Genomic DNA, 16,912 nt, shown 5'->3' on the forward strand with positions numbered 1-16,912 from the left:
TGTTATGAATATTTAATGGTGGAAAATGCAAAGTCCCTGCCTTTCAAAATCCTTCTGAATGGGTTTATATTTGCACCTGTCAGTAGATGTTATTATATTTTAGGAAACAGAAGACAAGTTATGGAAGACCTTTTGATATGAAATGACAGCCTTTTTTTGAAGACAACCTACAGCTATGATTTATTTTATATTATTTATTTATGTGTGAGGAAAGAGAAAGGAAATCAGCACTCTTTGCTTTGACTGCTATTCATAGGATTATGTGCTTGAAAAAACAACAACACTTGAATACTTCTCTAACCATTTTTCTATTTAATGTTAAACATATTGCAGTAGGGTGGTAGTCTATGGGAATTTAGGAAATCCCTGCAGTTTTCCCAGCATGCGCAGTTACTCTCCAAGATCATATTGCACTTCTCAGTTTAACCTATAACCAAGATAACTGTGGTTCCCCCATCTGAAAAACAATGCTGGGAATATATTTAATATGGTCCCATGCATCGTCACTCTTAATTAATCTCAGATATCTGTGTGTATGTAGGCCTTTGTAATTTTGACTAAGATGTTCTTTTTCAAAAACAAAAATCTTTCTTTTAAACTAACTGCAGACTGTGTTCCCTCTTAGGCAATTACTTCCATGTTTGATGGTTATGTCCATACCACTCCACAGTCTCATCTTCTGCTTTGACTGGCAGGTAGAGTTGATGACAAAAACAATTTTGAATATAATTTCCTATCTTAACGATAACACTTTTATTTTATTTTTTTTGCTTGTTTGGAATGCAATAACAATTTTATGACCCAATACAATTAAAAAGAAGAAAGAGAGAAAAAAAATACACAATCAGAATCAGTCTATACACTACATGCAAATTTATAGTTTTGCCTGTCAGTACTTATTATACCTGAGATGACGGAAGCCTGAAAAGATAAATAAATTAATAATAAAAAAAAATAATCTGTATATAAATAGCTTTAGAGTTTGGAAAACTAATTTGCAATATAATTGTGATTCCTGAACCTGTGTGGATGTCATTTTGGTCTCATTCTGAGTTGTTTGATCTGTTCATGAAATTAACATAAATGAGCATTTGTGTCCTACAACTATGAAAACAGATTGCTATTGTTACTTGGTAGCATACTGGAATTCTAATTATAGGTGCATTCAAGGCTTGGCAGAAGATATTAAGAAATATGGCAACATTGTAGTTATTGTCTGTACAGCAGGGCTACATTTCATATCAAAAGTTCATAACTAATGTATTGGCATGGCCTGTTTGATAGAAGGCAGGAATAATGATATCCTGTGTTCTAAATATTCTTAAATTTTATAGGGCCTTTTCAGTGTTAGAATGCTATAGAAGTACCAACTAAGTGCAGTTTATATGGACTCAAAGAAGATGGCTTTTGTTTGTAGAGAGCAAAAGCTTCCAAAACACACATTAGATTTTAACAGATACATGCGAAAAATATCATTATCCCTATTTCGACTTTTTCCCCCAGCAATCCTTTTTAGATTTCCTAGCACAGAATTATTTGTCATCCTTAAGGTGTGTTGCATAAGAAATGATTTAGAAAAAATGATGCTGTACATTTTTACCAGTTAGTTTATAATGGATTTTTTATATATATTACCCTAAATCCAAGATGGCCAAAAAAGGGCAGTAGAGTCTGTAAATTGTAAATAAAAACGGTCTTGTGCTGCACAGTGTAGTCTGTCAGTTACAATAATTTCACTGTAGGCTCAGAAACCCCACAAGTATTGCCAGTAAGCCAGGCAGCATTGTCCTTCATTGTAAGTACACATGCTTTTCTCCAGTTTGCTATTTTCTCAAGTTTCTCTTTAAATATTGTATTTAGATTTGAGGTATTTGAGGTACTACTAATACATTTTTAGGTATTATTGCTTTTAAAAAAACAAGAGAGGAATGACGACCCAATAACAATATCAAAATGCAAAACAAAAGAGAATATTTCTACAACAGCATAATAAAATACAGTTTGAAAAACTCCTTCAAACCTCCTTGCTCTTTTACGATGAGCTATGTTCACTAGTTAGGGGCATACTAATCTATTCATATTTTAAGGGAATCTGCTGAATTGACAATTTATTTCCCCTAAGGCTATATGTAGGACAGGTTAACAGGGTTAGTGGTTTTGGAAGAGGGAAGGCAAATGAAGTGCAATTGCATAAGTCCACTGCAAAATGAGCTTGAAGCTACAAATGTATTTATAGTACCTATTCAAAGGTAATTTTTCTTGTCAGCAATTGTTTGTGATCCCTTTTTTTAGAGTATATATGTGTAAAATGTATCCCTTTTTTTAAAGCGAAATAAACAAAGTAAAAAGTTAAAACCATAATGAATCACCGCTGTTTTGAAACCTGTTTGGAATAGCCTCTTGCTGTGATGACGGGTTTAGCTCATCATTCTTTCTCTGACACACAAGTATTATAAAGACTTGTGGGTTCTCTCCAGTCAAGGCATGTTCTTTCAGGCCTATTGATTATTTTCCTGCTGTAATTTCAAGATGGACACCTTGGAGCTTATGTGTCAATTGGAATATAGACAAAAGCGCTCACTGTTGCCTTGCCGAGTCCCACAGGTTGCCAGCCAGTGACAGGGGTCAGTGTTGCATTAAATGTCCAGCTAAGTCGTCTCGTCCCAATACCAGGAGAGCTCTGCCAAGTGTGTGCCGTCCCTGGACTCTGTGTCAGCATGTGGTTTTTAAATGTGTTCAGCAGGCTTTCATTTTCCTCCAGAACTGTTGGTAAAGCCTCTGGCCAGATGAATCCATTCCAAGGAACACACAGGAAATATATTTGTTAATATTTTCAATTCAATAATAGTTCAAATGAATATATGAATACAAGTGTTCCTGGAGTGCTCCATTCTATGTATAAAAACATGACTCTCTAACAATATAGAGGGCTTAATTAGTTGTTATTCTGCAGTAAATGTTTTTCTTTCATCCCTTACTATGACACAGAAAAGATAAGATTTTCTATAACCACAATCAGAAGACTAATCCAGTATTGACTGAAAGAACATTCTTTTGTACCGATGGATCAGTTTACACAAATCGATACCTATGTGCTTCTTCTCTATTGTTTAGAAAAAAATACTAAATTGATAACTGCTCCATAAGCATATAATATACCCAGTCATGATTTATTTTACCCCTGATTGATTTGTGAATACCGAATTTCACTATCCTGTGTCCCAAACTGTGACTTATTTCACATGAATGTTATATTCTAACATTGTAAATACATACATAGGTTGTTGGTCACCAATAAAAGGGTTTTGCATCTTTCTCTTTTCAATATGAAACAAGTCACCTTTAAATTCTGACAATGGAGACAACACTTAACAAGATGTGAGCATTAGGTTTCTTCCATACTGTTAGCAAAATGGTGCGGCAAACCGTTGTCCCAGGTCTGCTTGCAAGTTAAACAAAAAGGTGCCAAGAACCAAAGTTTCTGTGAAACATGTTTTTAAATATTTACTAAAGGATTAAGGCATCAAAGCTCCCTAGATTCATGAACAATAGTTTGAGGCGAAATAACTTTTTTATTAGTTAATTCCTGAAAATCTTCATTAAGTCTTAAATCCAGAAATACAAACTGATCTCCAAGAATTATTTCTCTGTAATATAATCCAATGCAAATGTTTTTTTATTTGTAAAGCCAGATCTAGCATGCACGAAAGTAAATAAATTATAGAGGTAAGTGAAATATATATCTCAATCCTTACATCTTCATCAATCCTCCCTCCTGTCTGAAGTTCAGAAACTTTAGTCGGAAACGCGTTTATAATTCCAATTTCAGTAAGTGTTTGTGTTAACTAAGTTTTTATCATGTTACACAGGCCTTGATTTGCATTAAATTGAGGGGTTTTGATATTCATTTGAGGAATCTCAACAGCTAGTTTGTCTCATTCAATTCAACAGAGCTTATTGTCAAATCCAATTGTGTGATGACTTAACAGACGATGCTGTCAAATGAAGGGCTTACTTGAAAGGCCAGAGATATTTACCCAGCTGCTGTGCAAATAAAATCCCCAAGTACCTGTTGTTTGTCCAATTCATGGATAAATAAGAGATCAATCTTTCCTATTTCTACAATCTGGTTAAATACATTTTAAAGCGTATCTAATATTCCCAGCTTCTTGGCACATAAGATATGATTTGTCTCTATTTCCTCTGTGGCTACTGTACAATATTTGAAGATTTTCTTGTTGAAAACAAGAATTTCAACACTAAATAGCTAACAAAAAATGAAAAACCCTTCATTGTATTATGATCCATACAGTACAAAGCTTGGTTTTGGCTCCAGTTGGGGTTGTGACTGTTACAAAAAATAATGGATTGGTTATTCAATTTGTTGAATAAGTTAGTTCACTTTTGATCAAGAAGTCATAATGTAAAGTTCCTCCAACTCCAGTAGCATTTTTATATTTTAAAAGTCTTGACTTTGTGGAGAGCTGATGAGCTCTTTTATAGCATACTTTATTTCAAAACAATACATTTCTTATGGTTTTAGTTCAACTTTCAATTCCCACTCAAACATTGTAGGGCACTCAAAAAAAAGAGCCATTCTGTTCTTCTCTTTAGGTCAATGAATGCATAAAGATGGAGGATCTTAAACTAAGATGTAAAACATTTAACATATTTTTTGGAATAATGGAGATCATTGTGCAGAACTTAAAAGCAAGTCATTTGTTAAAAAAAAGCCTAAGGGAATCTCCACTGATTGCAAGCCTTTTCTCGGAGAACAGTGTGAAGGCAATAACTCTACCATATTGACTTGCTGTGGGCTTCTCCCAGAAGTGGAACTGCCCCTACAAGTGGGACTACCTCTGCAGGGGTGTTGTGCAGCACATCGCCGCTGGTCAAGACCCCGCAGGACTGAACCACTTAGACTCGTGGCCAACCTCTGGATGTCACTAAAGCTTTGCAATTTGCATTCCAAGATGGCAGTGTGAAAGAAAAGAAGACTACATGTGACTTAGCAGTGTGCGTATTAGTGACAAGTCATGTGCTGCCTTCATCTTTCCCAGACTGATGCATAGCTGTTGCTGTACATTTTACTGAATAATAATAAATAAAGGAGGGGAAGTTAGTATATGAAGTCTACAATTAAAGAAAGTTGGAACTGTAAAAGTGTAATCGATAATCTTATATTTTTGTCCTGCCCATTGCTATTATATATATTGACAGTTTTATTAGAGAAACGAGGTGACGGAGCCGCACTCCGAGACGATTTTAAAGTTGACAGAACCTGAAATATCCCTACTCCCATTGTTTAACAATATACCCCACAGTCGAGTAAAAGGAGCATTAAAAAATAATATTGTGCTGAGTTCACATATATATACGCAAGTGCCTTGGATATCTTGTCGCAATAAACTTTATATACTCCATCCCAGAGGTGCCACAATGCAACAGAATAAATTGCAATCCTCATAAAAATGTAATGCTTACTGTTTCTTGCAAAAACATAAACAATTACTGTTGGGGGTGTACGTTTATAAATGCTTATGTTTTCATTATTGAAGAAGGGGAGGGGGCGGATTTGTATATCCCCTCATCAGCTTTACATCACGTCGTTTTCCCAGTCCTCGCTCAGTGCAAAACTGAGCAAACATATATTTTTAATGAACCTATTTATTTCACTGACAAACCAGCAGAAGAATGTTTCACAGGCTGCCAGCCAAGAGCCAAGAGCCACTGGATTGGTGAAATGTCAAATTAAATATTTCAGGCTCGTTAAGAATATATTTGGGCATGAATACAACACTGTAGATTAGTGTTGTTTAATTTTGGAGGGGGTAAAATAAGCTGAATACTAATTTTACGTTCTGTGCTTACAGAACGATCATGCATGTATACTTCATTTAAAATGGCAAATATTCACCTCCTCCAGTGAAGGCAAACACACAGAGCACAGATTGAGCCGTACTGCCCTGACGTCACTGCTTGAGTCTGGGCGTTATCACTGGCCAACTGTAACCAGGCGTCTGCCAGCAGTGGTTGTAACTGCCTTCTTTCCTCTGGGGACGGTTGGGCTTCTGTCAAACAGGGATCTTAGGGAAATCACTCCAACAGTGCCTCCTAGTGGTGCTCCTCCAATCTGTCTTAGTTCTGCTGTAGGATGTCATGTAGCCCATCGGGTAAGAAATAGCCATCATCTATTTCCAGTCTGGTGGGTGAAAAAATTTGAAATAATTGGCAATTCCAAAATAAACAAACAAAAATTAGAAATATACAAATCTTATGTCGATACCTTGATCATAAGTCTGCATATTGGAGCTGAACATATAAAGAATCTCATTTTATTTAAATTATAATGCTGAACCATTCACCTAGATGTGCATTTGACAACACATTGTAATGCAGTTTTGTTTTGTTTGTTTCTTGTTCCTTCAGCTTTGTTTGCGCAAGAGGCTTGTAAGACCTGTTTATCTCAAACAAAGCCTTAATCTATCTCTGCATTGAAGACTAACAAAGACATTTAGGAAAATATATCAAAAGAAGATGAGATTTTCTTTGTAGTCTGACATGGGTCACATACGCTCCTTCTTGATTAGATTTTTTTTGCCTGTGTTGGTGAACACATGTAATATTTAACAGTTAAATGTCATATGGGCTTTTTCTTACAACAGACAACACCCTTAATATACATTACATTAATGAAGCATCTTTGACTCAGAAGGAAAATAATCTGCATGAGGTCTGTATGCATATTTAAAAACCTTTGGGGGTATTGCCCTTAAAATTAGTGAGATTATGATGAAAAACAACTAAGCTAATTTATTAAAAAAAAAAAAAAAGATAAAAAAAATAGCAAACTGTTCTTGGCTTTAAATCAAAGTTGTTATCATCTATAATTTTTTCTGACATGGCTTACTAGAAATAAAAGTGTTAATTTACATTTTAATTAATTTGCATATTCATTTAAAACTCACAAACCTGCCAATATCCTGCCTCCTGGTTTGCACATTCACAAACATGGAATTCTAACAGTTAATGAAATATAACTTCTCCGTAATGTGCAAGAAAGTGAAAATGACAAACTCCAATGCATTCCGTCAAAGTATGTGTGCTGCTAATTTTAATTCTGATTCTTATCTCCTCTTATACCTTAAGGTGATTTACTGTGATGTGTGGTTTGCACAAGTCACAGCTAAACCAGGACACGCAAATACAAAATGGTACCCAGAGATAAATATTTCCAAGGCTGTATTTTTGGAATTACTGCAGAACTAATTAACAGCCTTCCAACTTACTCGCTGGGCCTAAATCATAAAGTGAGTTACAATGATACAAGTACAACATATAATACTCTCACCCTTGAAGACTTCTCACAGCAAGAGGGTATAGAAGGGCCTACGCATTCAAAACAGTTAACAAATATGTCACAAATGACATCCATGGATAGACAAATTACTAGTGTTTTTAAACATTTTAACTTGGAAACTTGGAAATTCTCAGATATATGGCCCAGACAAAACTTTGACCTACCTGCCAACTGCATCTTAAAAACACAGTCGGTGGGTTGGCATTAGGTGAGTTTTAGAACCGTCTGTGAATCTGTGAAGCTTTGTTTTGTGTGTTTGTGTGTCCTGCTATTGTTTTACTTATGATCTATTTAAAATCACAGTCTTGTTACTGCAATATGATAGACAACGCAACAAAGTCAATTAGGGATTGCAATTTATGTTGGCAAAAGTGTACCTTTTTTTTTTTATTAAGTTTGTGAATATGCCATTTTTTTCTGCGATACTTGACTGACACTTTATCATTGCCTTTTGGGAAATACTGACATGGCCTCTGCAGTGTGCAAATCATGATTTATAAATAAGCTGATGGCTATTATGTATCTAAATGCCTCACTTGCAATCGCTGTGTCCATGCACCTAATGAATAATATAAAAGATGTCTAATCTCGTGCTTTTTACAGTTACAATCTAAACATGTTTGCATCAAAATGTTTCCCAAGGATGGCTACTATTGTACATCTGAGGCAAACCCACAGGTGGCATTAGTTTCCAATTGGATCATTTTCTTGCCCATTCCTAAACAGGCATTCAAGAAATCATATTCTTACAGATCTATGGAAAAAAGATGACTTAATTTCCTCACTTTGTCATTTTCATTGAAGTGATAGTAATGTTGTATAAGAACACACACATGGAAAGCAGAGATTGTAAGTGCTGAGTTTTACATTACATTCTGCTGGCAAAGGAATCCCATCTGGGAGGTCATCTGAAAGTAATATTAACACCCAGGGAGGCGGGAGTAATTAATCTTTAGAGCTTTGCAGGTCAAAGAAGGACTTCAAAAATCTATTGAAATATGTTTGCAGGACAGACAGATGCACTTGGCTGAATTGGCTATGGATTTACAATTCAGAAGTACTTTTTTTTTTTTTCCAGCTAAGGAGATTATTTTTCTTTCTGTTACCATCAACATTATAAAATAGTTTACTTTCAAATTGGAGGCCATGGTTGTTTTTGCCACAAAACATAAATCAAATGAGGAGGGTTTAAAATGACAATCATCCAGAGAGAAATAGTAGGGAGGAAGGATAGTCTCCTAATAGGTGGTTCTAGATTTTTATTATTAAATTATTTTTGGAGGACAAGGCTATACCTTAGTAAGCCAAACCTTCCTGGTGTAAAGAACAAAAAGTTTAGGAAGCAGAAGTTGGACTTTTTGTAACATCCCCCATATGAGTTTATGCTTCCAAAATTCAGTTATTCATACAGAAGAAAACTTAATACCAAATATTTTTCTCCACCCCAAATAAATATGTTACTTTCCAGTTTTTGTTTGTAGGTATATTTATCATAACAAAGATGATAATTCACACCCACACAGACAGACACACAGACAGACACAGCTGTAGTTATAAACGTAAATGACTGCCTTGAGCTGTCACTTCTTTCAGATGATGCCCTCTCTCTCTCTGGAGTGCACTTCCTATTACATACTGAACAGATACTTTACTTTATTTAATCAATTTATATGAGTAACTATTGTGCAGTCCAAAACCATCCTCATCAGGGCCTTAGCAACTTATTTATAATGAGATTAGATGCCGGGCCTCAGTTGATGGTTTGAGTTTCATATTTATTTATTAATCATGCATGAGGTCGGAGAGAGAGTCCCAAGGTCAGCTAGCTTCCCTGCCAGAGGAAGTCTGATTAATCCTGCTCCACTGCATAGCCTTTCATCAACACTCAGCTGGACCAATTTATTTTATTTATTCTGTGGCACAGCACTGTACATTTTAGCATGTTGAGGAATACCAAGCACGGTGTTTTAGCAGAGGAAATGCTTTTATGGACAGAGCACCCACCAGCTGTTGACCCACTGCTCTTTTTCGCTTTTCTAAAAGGATTTGTTTGAAGAATATATATATATATATATATATATATATATATATATATATATATATATATATATGTATGTATGCTGTGTATTAGATAAGCATACTCCATAACTTCACTTAACTTATAAACAGTAAACAGTGGGGATAAACAGCAACATATTGTGTAACTAGTATTGTCAAATGATTGATATTCATAACAATGCAGGGTCTGAAGAGAATGACAACCGGGTTTCTTTTTTTCTTAAAAAAAAAACATATTGGGGTGGAAATTGTATGCTTGATTTTCAAAGGTGTTTGGACATGCTGGTTATTTATATTACAAATCGCCCCTCTGTTGTGTAACCTGATGCCCACCAAATGCCTAAGGCAGAACTGCTTACTGATTGTTAATAGTGTTAAATAAGCCAAACATGAGCAAAATGATGTGCTTGACAAATCAATCACAAGGCAGAACATGTGTTTGCTGCAACTACAAAACAAATAGGCCTGCATCCTCCTTAGACAGTGGGCAGAACTGCAAATTAAAACACACACCTTCCATAGAATGATCAGTGTTATGTAATGTCCAAATTCTCCTCATCCTTCATTTACTCAGGAGAAAAATATATATTTGACACCATAACAGTCTGAAATTGACAGCTCTCTTTTTATAATTAGTAGTGCCTCAAATATACTATTGCCCAAAACATTGCAATACATACCAGTAGTCAAAACAGCAACAACAAAATTAAAGCAACTCATGACCTTTGATCAAATGCAACACTGTCTTTTCCCATCTCCTTTGATGATGCACTGTAGGACATTAACAGAGAATTAATTGGAAGAAATTATCACTTCCTTTCATTATGTGCTTTTAACATTTTCAATGAGGTCAAGAGGTTTTCAATAGTGAGGAACACCAAACACAATGACTTGTAACACTGCCATTCTTGTCAGTGATGAGAGTCTCAAAGTAAATCAGCATGAAACCCTCACAAGTGGAGATCAACAGCTTTTACAAAACAGGTTACTAGTCTGTATTATGTATTCCTCAGATGAGCTGTGAACCAAAGCTTAAAAAGTCAACAAAATAACTCTAGAAATAATAATATTGTGAAACACTTGTGGTGCTTAATCACCATGACTCTTTAGCACAATTCATCTTTGAACATCCTGTGCACAATCGCTGAGAAATCTTCAGGAAATAGGGTCAAATGATCTCTTCAGGAGGTGTATTTGAAAATGTAATTTCCATGTTAATAAGAAGTATGTAAATATGAGGCTTGTGGAAGTGTTTCCTGACACATTGGCAGCCTCTAAGTAAATATAACATAAAAAGCAGGGTACGTTCCTGGAACAATTGAGGAAAGTACTTGAACTCACGTGTCACTATCATTATATGGTTTTATCTTTTTCATTCTGTTCTACCTTGATACATTTTTGTATTTATTTTTATTTGTTAGATTAAGGACCAGATAAAATGTGATTTTGTATTATTATTATTATTATTATTATTATTATTATTATTATTATTATTATTATTATTATTATTATTATTCCTAGTAGTAGTAGTAGTATTGATTACAAAAACATACAGCCTCCTTGGTCCTCACTTTCTAGTGGATTATTTTGAAGTTTGCAATCTTAGCAATTATTAAAAAGAAAAAGAAAACTAAGATCAATACACAGTCCATTAATGAGTACTCTATTTTATGTGATTTTTTATGTGCAGATATACATCAACCTCTTAAGAAAAAATAAAAATAATAAAAAATAAAATTATACTGTGTGGGAATTCAGTAAGTGCATGAGTTATTGAACTGAAAGCAATGAGAGAGCATTGTAAAATGAATCCTTGACTCGATCTGTTTGGGTCCTGGTCTCCACTTCCCCTGTCCCAGAGTAGGAAAAACTGATGTGTGGTACGAAACAGTTGTGTGCACTATGACAGAAACCAGATGGATGGCGACACATCAAAATTACAGTGATTTGTTTGTTTGTTTGTTTTGGGTTCCAGGAACTTGTGAAGATATCTAACATGTTCAGTTTAGAGATACAATGTAAGAACTTCCAGTTGAGCTCCTATCTGACAACAAAATCTAAATCAAAACCAGATAAAAATCATGCATAAATCTGCTAGCTGCAAATGACAATTGAATAGTTGGACAATTTTGTCCTTACTCTACTATGATGATGCATACACTATTAGTCAACTCCTATTGAGCCATATACAGCTCTGGAAAAAATTAAGAGACCACTGCCAATTTTTCTTAAATCAGCATCTTTACATCTATGGCAGCCATTCCATTCATATTTTAATTTGGAATTTGAGAGAAATGTCAGTAGTTTATAGAATAAAACAAAAATGTACCCAACTTTACCCAAACACATACCTATAAATAGTAAAAACAGAGAAACCGATAATTGTGCAGTGGTCTCTTAATTTTTTCCAGAGCTGTATCTATCTAGTGGAGTGTGCATTATTGTAGGGCATCTTGCAAATTGACAAAGAGCTGAATCTACTACTTACGTGCTCGTGTATCATCCATTTAAATTCACATGCTCTTTCCTGTTGCATGTGTTTAAAATTCACAAAGCCTTGATTTAGGAAATAATAAATAAATAAATGCTTGCTTGCTTACTCTTTCACTTAAAAGATTACTCGTGGTCTTAACAAAATCCTTTGGTTGTATCTTTTATTCTCAGTAAGATAAAGGAAGCATGCTCATTTGTAAAATGGGCTCCCACAAGTTAACATTACAATCTTACAGCCTTCATTTACATATTGCTTTGAAGTTATACGACTGCTACCTGCGTAATGATAATGCCTTAATCCCTCAAAATCCCTGAATAACATGAGGAATCCAAATGCAGCTACTATGAAAAAGGAACATTTTCTTTGAAAGGATTTGGGAACAGAGGTGCAGAGCCCAACAAATATTGCAATGCACTAGCATGACTGCCAGCTCCTTATTCATTACACATACATATGTTTCTATGAAAAGACAAACCACGAATCACATTCTTGCAAGACAGGACAATGGGAGGCATTTTGCAATTACATAGCAGCTAATGTTATATTAGGTGACTCACAATTACTTCACAATACTGCTTCAGACGAGCTATCAGTCTTATACAGACGCTCAAGCTTTAAATTCCAGCAAAGCACACATTAACCTAGCCACAGGAACAGGACAGAAAATGAAAGATAAGTGGTTGTTTTTTGATGTATAATTTATAAACAATTTATAACTCTTTTTGGATAACACTGCAGTAAATATGTAGGAACAAAAACTGGTTTAACCATCAAAATGTGTGCCACCCAATCTTATATTGCTGCCATGAAACATGATGCCACATTGAAATATTGTCCTGCATTGTACTTTCTGATGACCTTTGCATATTTGTAGGAGCCATGAGATATTTCAAAACACAGTAATAGAAAGTGAGAGGCACAAATACAGTCTAGCTCTATATCTTTTAATGTGTGTTTGCCTGTCCATTTTGGATGATGTTGTATGTGTATAACACTAGACACCGCATATTGTTTACTTATTCAAGCAGGATCAAGAACACATTATGGGACTGCATAATGGCTTCACCAATTGCTGTGTACACAGTGCGCATCTCCCAATATGTCTATATATTTTAAGCAGTCAGCCTCAAGGTCCATGAAATATGCATAAGGTATTTGTTTTCCTTATTCAGAAGGTATTGGTTTCCAATAGTTCAGAGAATGTGAAACTGTATTGACAGCCCAGCAGCATTACATTCACACTTTACCCACACCCAAACCAGCTGAATTGCACTGCTAAACATGTGATGCAGAAATGAAAGTTTAATTTGAATGTGCTATTTTCCCAACTTATGTTTCATTACACACTAAAGGGAGACAAACAACTGTTTTTCAGTAGTCCTTTTCAAAACAGTACCTGTTTATTTTTTAAATATATATTTTCTTTGTTTTGTGTTAATCTCTAATGTTTTTTGTACAGAGAAATACACCTTTAAAGAAAATGTAAGATAAACAAATGCAAATGTATGTAATGCTTACAACAGCAAAAAACCTCTTGTAGTTTTAGTGATGTTGGAAAAACTGAACCAATTGAACCATCAATGTGAAGGATATTGTACTGTCAAAAGCACTTATTTATTTACCCATGCAACCCAATAGATAGAGATGTTAGTTTACTAAAATGGTCTCTTTACAAACATCAGCAGATGCTGCTTCATTTGCAAATGGTATTCATGCACTCGTGTTTATCATTGGCAGGAATGCCAGAGAAAAATGTATTCCCTGCCGCCTAGTCCTAGTACTCGATGCTGAACTGAGAGGTGAAGTGACAACCATTTTTCATTTCTGTTTTCAGGAATGAGGCTGCATTATTTAATGGGAACTGTTTGATTTTACAGAAATAATGTATCAAAATGGATGTAGAAGAGAGTGTCTGTTTCCCAGAATTATTCTTATATTCCTCCATCACACTCAGCATTTTACTCCTCTTGCCAGCTATTCAGCAGGAGGATAAGCCAAGGTATCTGCAATGCCTCACAACACAGTAGCATCTGATGCTCAAAAAGCATCACAGTAAAGTAAGAGTGTAGTAAGACATGATTAAGCTTTCATTGAATACAAATTAATAATATACAGCACATACATATATCAGTGTGATTTGGTTGTACAGTATTATCTTCCCAGATTGTTTTTTGTTTAATTGAATTAAAGATCAAACCTTGAAATTTAAAGACCAGGGTTTTCGTTCACTGTAATCTTCAAAAAAACAAGTTCAAGCTCTGAGAGAAGTGTTTGAGTCCTTGTAGTTAATTTCCAGTTAAAATGGTAATGAACTCTTGATGGCACTAAAAGCCTCCTCCATTTCAAAAGAATTTTGCATTCCTTGAGATACATTAAAGTTTAGTAGCTGTTAAAACGTAAATTAAAATTTGTCATTTTAAATTGCTTTTCACCAGTACCATCAATGCAGATATTGAAATTCCTACTAAAAGCACTTATCTCATCAAGAGTAAAATTATAATATATGAAATACTAATTACAATATTATGAAGACGGCTGAACTCTAGAATGACATTTTATCTCTAGGTTGAATACTAATTTGCCTCCTTTTAGAGACAGAAGCTGCGTGTCATGAATAATAGTCTTTTTATCACAGTGGTTTTATTAAAGCTTTGTCTATCTGTAATTTATTATTGTGCATGGCAACTCGCTGTAGGGGGCAAATAGTTTATTAATGGTTATGTCTGTGTCACTCAACAAAATGCATCCATTAGAAGAGATCTGGAGACTTTGTAGGCTATTGACTAAAGATAGAATGACTTCAGGATAGCCTGCCTGAGTGTTTCACCTTGTTAGGTAAGTCATAGTTCAATCACTGTTTCATAGTTCATTTCTTTTATAACTAAAAGCTATGCTGTTGTTATTTGAAGGGCCTTTAGTGCATACCAACATCGAATTGTTATTTGCTATGTCAAATGCAAAAATAATATCATTTTAATTGCAGGAATCAAAACCATGCCCTTGCCAAAGATAATTACCTCGCCCCAATTAGTTTTCTCGTCTGCTTTTATTTATTTATTTTTAGATCTTGGAATTGTGCTGTTCATTTGGGGTGCATGCTGTGGAGAAGAGAAAAGGGAATAGAGAATGATTTGTAGTGTGGGGATTTGTAGTCTGGCCAGACTGTATTGACTTTACTGGGATTAAGAAATGGTCATGGGTCTACAACTCTGCTCTGTAGGAGATTGACAGAGGTTTCTGGGTGTATAACAGATACCTTCATTTCATATCACAGGCTGCATGCAGGATCATAAGACAGTTCTATCCCTACTTATTTCTTAAAATACCAAGAAGGATTACAACCAAGCCCATGGGATTCGGTCATTAAATGATTTTAAAGTTTAACACTTTCCCTTGAACAAAAAATACTTTTAGAAACAACCTATATAGCTGTAATATTACATAAATACCTCCCCTTCATCTTAATGAAATGTAAATGTTCCTGACACTGAAGTGTATGCCAATTGAAAGGCATTGTCTTTCAAGACCACTAAAAAGAGTCGTATCTAAAAAAGCTAGATGAATGTGCTGGTACTGTAACAAATTGCTTTCAGATTGGCTTGATTCTTCTCTCCATGTTGTTGGCCGTGTTAGTGCACAACTATTTTTCTCAACTGCAAAGGCAATTTTTCACCACTGACAATGCAAGGCTTATTTCTGGAACTTTTTAATTGTATTTGCCTTGCAGCGATTTAGACTAAGAAGCCTGTCATGCTCATGAATGGTATTAAATATATCAAATGGGTTGTACAACTTCATATAGATTTGTTGTTTCCCCCTTTATTTCTATCATGTGGTATAGAATGTGCTGCAGGCTCATGTGAAGGTATCAGTCCTTTTCTCACGGTTGCCACTGAACATATAAACCTCATATTTTGTGGTTCATGTGGAGTTCAGAGGTCCTTTGTTTTGATATAGTCCGGAGTATTTGTAATGTTATCAAGTGACACTATGGCTTTCCTGTTTACCTTTGTCAAGACTTTGATGCTTAAAAAGGAAAGTCAATACATTCTTTCCCACAAAGACAGGAGCATAAATTATGAATTTTTGTTCTGGGTATCCATTTCCAACCCACACAGCAGCACAGGTGCCACCTACACAACTCATTAATAAAGTGACTGAAGACTGACTCACAATGTGACAGATGTATGTCTAGACCAGTGGTTCTCAACCCCACTACCCTGCTGGTTTTTGATCCAACCGAGCTCTCAATTACTTAATTGAACCCTTAATGTAACTAATAATGTCCTAAATCAGAGCCTTGGAATTATTTTAAACAGTAGGGGTTTTAACTTATGTATAAAATTGTATCTGGAACTTTTTACCTTATTAAGGAACCAACTTTTTATCAGTTATACAGTTTAATTATTACTGGTCTCGGCCACAACTGCATGATATTTGTGTCCTTAACGAAAGAAGGATATATGTTCTTTTAGTTATATATGTCAGCAGAAGCCACAGCAGCAGCCAGGCATCTCCAAAATATTTCCACTTGATTCGATGTGCACCGTCTTTTTTCCAGGTTTAACATTTTCCTATTTTAACATTTATTCTGAAATGTTTGTTCTTGGATACATTAATCTTTTTTAGTTATTCCAAGCATACATCTTTCCATGCTTATTTGCATTGTCCATTTTTTCTGTACCATTTTTGCATTAAGTGACCAAGTTTAACACCAATAAGTGAGCACTGATATTATCCATTGATCAAATACCTGCAAATGGATAGATTTCCTTTCAACAGTGTGCTTTTTCTTCCCAATGCACTCCATTCCATTTTCACTCTCCTTTTGATTTCTTCCATAAGATCTCCATCTGTGTTGATTTACTGTCCAAGGTAGACATAACATTTGACTTATTCAACTATCCTTTGATCTACTTAGTTTCTTCGTTTTAACAAAGCTGTTGGACATGACTTTGGTCTTAAGTTCATTCTAAGTCCAGTTTTCTTACTTGCATCCA

This window comes from Amia ocellicauda, chromosome 3 (assembly GCF_036373705.1).
Source record: "Amia ocellicauda isolate fAmiCal2 chromosome 3, fAmiCal2.hap1, whole genome shotgun sequence".
Classification (NCBI taxonomy): domain Eukaryota; kingdom Metazoa; phylum Chordata; class Actinopteri; order Amiiformes; family Amiidae; genus Amia; species Amia ocellicauda.